Below are 6,000 nucleotides of genomic sequence, written 5' to 3' on the forward strand. Positions count from 1 at the left end.
CTCCCCACCCCGTCCCTCTGCCCGCGTCGTCAGTATTCAAAAGGGTACACACTCGTGACTGATTTTTGGGGTGTTTTATAGAGCAGTTTATTCTCCTTGCTATAAAGAAATGGTTACTAATTATGAACTTAAAACAGAGGTAATAAAAAAATGACATAAGCAAAAAAAAAAAAAAAATTGTACATTTCAATTCTTAGATGTAAATATATGATCTATTTCAGTTAGGAAAAACACTTTGAGTGAGAAATAAAAAATTTAACATTATTTAGGTACTCTTTAGTTTATAGGACTTTTTTTAGACAAATTTTAATATTTTTATTTTTGTTGTAAAAATCCTCACAAGCTAATCCAGTATTAATTTTACAAGTGAATGTTACAAATGATGAAGTAATTATCTTTATCTTTATTACTAATAATAAAGCTGAAAGTATGTTTGTCCGGAGGATGTCTGGATGTCTGTGACGCGCATAGCGCCTAGACCGTTCGGCCGATTTTTATGAAATTTAGCACAAAGTTAGTTTGTAGCATGGGGGTGTGCACCTCGCAGCGATTTTCGAAAATTCGATGTGGTTCTTTTTCTATTTCAATTTTGAGAACAAAAATATCATAAGATGGACGAGTAAATTACGAAATTATCTTAACGTGGAACCGTAACATGGACACAAGCCAATTGGGGAAATACGAAATTATCATAACGTGGAACCGTAACATGTGTACAAGCCAATTGGCGAGAAAATTCACCATACATTATTTGTAAATATACAGGCGAACCGAAAGACCTTTTAATTTTTCTATTACGGGCAAAGCTGTGCGAGTACCACTAGTCCTAAATAATCCTTCACAGTTAATTATTTTCAGACCTTTTCTGGTCATTTGTACTTAAATTTATCTTTTTCCGGGACGTGAAGTAAACCGACCGGGACACCGGGGTTTTGTCTGAAACCGGGACGTCTGGCAAGCCTATCTATAAGCCATCCCCTTATCAGCTATTTTTAAATTCCGATTTTACTTCTTGTATTGACAGCATATGGGGGGGGGGGCTTAACTTTGTTTTAAAATTGGGACGCAGAGCCTGAAAGGTTGAGAACCAAGTAAAAAGGCGAGAAAATATAGTTCTGATTTTTTCCCCTTAAAATATGTCGTTTGAGACGGTCAAAATCTACTCGCGTCCCGTTGCGGACTACTGTCCCTTACACTGATAATGTTCTCGATATTAATTTTTACAGATTAGTTCATAAAGCCTGTATTTCGATTTCAGAGGAAGGGAGGGGGACCAGTATTGTACATATCAAGGTCATTCTTCTAATTATTATTTAATTATTTTTTGAGGTTACAGTCGGTTGGAATAGGCAGAAGATTTTTAATCACGTTTCTTTCTTTCTTTTTTTTTTCCATTTTGTGTGACTAGAACCGTGCCCGTGGCTGTCACTAATTTCGCCCTTTCATCTACATTCTCAAAGAAATTAATTAGATTATGGGCCAATAAATTTAGATGATTTTATTTCAACGCACCATAATTTGCTCACATCTTCCTATAATTAATGGCGAACTGAAGAATGGCTAAATATGTAAAACCCGATAAAGTATTTAATGTACGTATTGTATTATTTTGTGTAATGATAGAAAAAATGGATTCATTGGTTTCATAGTTTGGCGTTTCCTCAATAGATGGCGCGATTGCAATTTATACATGGAAAGGGGATGTTGTGTAATAACATTTCGTCATTTAATTTGCTGCATTTTCAATTCCTCGCGAATTTGTAAGGAACACCATCAATTCCATTTACGCTGTATTTTTTCAATTCGACTTTCTTTTACGACATGACTTTTACACTTTTGTGCGAACGTGTTCTCTTTTCCGTGATTCGTACCAATAGTTTGTTCAACGTTTGTGATAAATATATGCTATTTTTTTAGCCTACTTTTCCGGTAAAAGTCAAAGGTAAAAGAAAGAAGCACGGAAAAAGGTTTAATGCCATCTTGAAAATATTGCGAAAATTAAAAAAAAGTCAAAATAAAAAAAATTAAATAAATATCGAAAAATTAAAAATTGGAAAGTAGGGTATTGAGATGGGGGAAAATGTCTGTCGGTATGTCTGTCTGCCCCCTCCCCTAATAACTTTTGAGTGAATAGTCCGATTCGAACTTTTTTTTGTTCGAAAGAGCTCGGCGAGGACACCTTATTCCTATATTTCACTTTTTGATTTGAACCAATTTTTCGTTCAATTTTGAACAGTTGAAAAAAACTTAACATTAAGCCTATGGGGAAATTCAAGGCAATTCCGAACTTAGAGGCGAATTTGCTTCAAACGAACTTTGTAGGAAAAAGCTTTTGATGAAAAAAATGTATGTAAAAAATTTTTTTGAACAATTTTCCGTTCAATTTTGAACAGTTCAAATCCCTTAACATTAGCGCCTACGGGGAAACTGAAAGTCATGTACATTCCGCACTTGACGGATTTACTTCAAACAAATTTTGTTGGAAATAGCTCTTGACGACAAACTCCCGACTCCGACTCCGAGAATTTTGGGGCATCTGACTCCGATTCCTGTGCCCGAAAATTGGTCGGACTCCGACTCCTCGACTTCAACTCTGGCTTCGTAACTTTGGCAAACATTTATACACGGAGGTAAAATGACAGACTCCGACTCTTGGATATTCGACTCCGACTTCTTTATCGCGAAATAAGTCCAATTCTGACTCCGCATACTGGAAAGTAGGCTTGTTTAGTTCTGGACGAACTTTTTGTTCTTGATTATGTGTGATGAATACTTATTATGGCATTTTAGCACGGTCAATCCATGTCAAATTATTCAGGCCATGCCACCCTCCATCTCGGATTTTATAGAGATTTGGTGAACTTGTATACTTTTTGATGCTGAGTACGAAAATATAAATCATATTGGGATTTAAGAAGGGGTTAAAAAGTTACGAGCCTTTAAATATATGCTAAGATGATTTTTCTGCCGCCATTTTGTTTGACACAAAAACGGGCATAAATGGATATAACTCATTACCAAAAAAAACACAGTTTTATTTTATTTATTTATTTATTTATTTATTTATTTTTTATTTCCTTTTTCAAAAAAGGAAGTATTGTATTCGCGAAAAAGTTTTCACTCAAAAATCAGCCTTAATTTCCATTTTTCTCACCCCCGAATGAATGTTGAGTATTTTTTTCGACCCGATCACACGTGGATATATGTCTAGAAACCTACAGACATCCGAAATATCCATTTTAACGACCCCCGAGTTAATTACAACGAATTTTCTCGTGACGTCTGTATGTACGTATGTATGTGCGTATGTGTATGTGTGTATGTATCTCGCATAACTCAAAAACGGTATGCCCTAGAAAGTTGAAATTTGGTACGTAGACTTCTAGTGGGGCCTAGTTGTGCACCTTCAACTTTGGTTGCATTCGGATGTTCCTAAGGGGATCTTTTGTCCCTTTTTGGGGGGAAATCATTATTAATTTCGATGTAAACTCAAGTGGTGTTATAATTTGTCGGACACTTGGCGATATATCGCCAGTCTTTAGGTCGCCAAGTTTTGTCGCCAACTTGGTGACAAATTTGGCGATTTTTTTAAATTTTAAATTTGATTTTAATTTGGCAACTTTTGGTGATATTTAGAGAGTAAACAATTGAATCACATTAAAACTGCCAATAATGAGAAAATGACATTAAATTGGTGTAAAAGGAAGTCATGTGATGCACACATCAGCTCGTTGTTTAGTAGGATGTTAACTTGAATTAAAACTGGGTTTAACTTGTAGAACTTTTTCTGCGAGAGTTTACTTTTAATCTTTTTGACTTGAAAACTTTAACAGAAATTTACTCACAAGAGGCCCCATTCGATTTGAACCAAATTTTATGCACAGGTACCTCTAAGTGCGTTTAAACATCTGGTAAAAAAATCTCGGTGGTTCATTCACAGGCAATCGTTAAAAACACAATTTTTCATTTTAGTTAAAAAAAGAAAACTCCTTTCAAAAATAATGTTTATTAAACTATGTTTCCACAACATGAAAGCCAACAGATGTAAAAGAAGCTGCAGCATAAGAATTTAGGTGTGTACAAAATAAATACAAGTATCAGAAAAAATTGTTTGGATTATCGATCAGTAAAGGTATTTACTACTTTGACTTGCGGAACAAACACACCGCAAACATTAAATTCGAATCCAAACTATTATGTAATGAAATACAATTGAATAACCTTATTAATGAGTATGCTTCAAATGAATAATGACATGAAATATTGCTCCATGTATTTGGACTTACCTCAGCTGATGTGTTTGCAATTCAATAAGAGTTAACATTGTTGAGTGTTGCATCAATTCTGCTTCGTGTGTAAGATAATAATTGCAAATATTATTTTCTTGCACTATATTTTATAAAGTAATCAATATCTTTTCAAATTACTTTATTGCTACAAAATTGTAAAATAGTGATTGCAGATTACATCTATATATATATAAATGAACGTTTGTCTATATGTCATCCATGAACTCAAAAACTACTCGGCAGATTTGGCTGAAACTTTCACCGTTTGTTATTTTTGGTACTGGGAATGTTTATAGACCAGTTCGAAAAAAATCCGATCGATAGTTCCTTTTTTATTCCAATTTAAGTCACAATCCATTGGATATATATGAATAAAATTATCGGCTGCAGAAATTAATTCGCGTGAAAGATCTCATTGATAAGAAGTTAGCTGTTGCCATTTTTCTTGAGTTTGAACAAATAAATTCTTTCTTTATTGTTTTATGGCTTTTAATGCAACGGGGGATATTTAAAACTTTTTCGATTTGATATTTTTAGCGATTGATTGATCTTGCAAACTGCGTGAGTAAAAAACTTGAGTATAGTCACGGCTTCACTTGATACCCGGACCGATTATTATGAAAATTGCTATATATATATATATATATATATATATATATATATATATATATATATATATGCATTTTTCCACGGAGAAGGTGCATAATATGCTCATTGAAGCCACTCGCCACCAGGTGGCACTGCAGAGTAGCAACTTCTGCCCCGTTCAACCGATTGTCATGAAAATCAGTATAATGATGTATTTTTTTGTTGGCGTAGCAACGTGCGTCGGGTACAGCTAGTGTATTATATAAAAATCAGCAGTGATTTATAACGTTTCGTTCCTCATGTACAAACTAGTTTCCCAACTTAGAATTTTCCAATTTTAGAAACATATTTTATCCTAACAGCGTACACTAAGCCTTTAGTAGACTTATCACCAATTCTTCATGGCTTGTGCTGTTGCATTGATATCATCAGTACAAGGAGTAAGTAAAAGCTGTCATATTCTGGCCCAAAGTAAGAAGGTGATAGACAATGCAGATACGTTTTTGCATCACGTTCCTCGATGTAGATTTCTGTAATAATTTTCTTTTTCTTCACTAGAGGTCTGAAGCTCATCACTCAAAAGGATTTTTCATGTTTAACTGTAAGTTGTGTTAAAATCGACCTTTCTTCGCAATATATAAAATTATATTACCAAAAATATCTGTCAAATTGAGGAAAGAATGTGACTGTACAGAATTTAGAATTTGTCTGCTCAACACTCAGTCATCAGTCAATGTTTTCTATCGGATAATATTAACATATTAGATGTAAAGAAATATCTTTCTATAGGTATTTGTTATCGTTTAAATTTTCTTACATGAGAAATAAATAAAAATAATTTTTTGGAATATTAAAAATTTTAGATTAAAAAAAAAAAAAAAAAAAAGCCAAGAATCGACCATCGAAATTGTATTGCCAGGTGTTAAAATGCACTTACATATACTTGTCCACATATCATTGTTGCAGTTGAAGAGGGGGCATTTTGAGGAAACTTCCGTTAAAAGAAGTAAACAACTTGCAGGAAGAAATGTAAATGTAAATACACTTCTGTTTGTGAAAATTGCAACACCACGAAAGACTTACGCGAGTGAGCTGAAAATTGCAGGAAATATAAAGAAGGACA

The sequence above is a fragment of the Uloborus diversus genome, chromosome 1 (genome assembly GCF_026930045.1).
Source record: "Uloborus diversus isolate 005 chromosome 1, Udiv.v.3.1, whole genome shotgun sequence".
NCBI lineage: Eukaryota > Metazoa > Arthropoda > Arachnida > Araneae > Uloboridae > Uloborus > Uloborus diversus.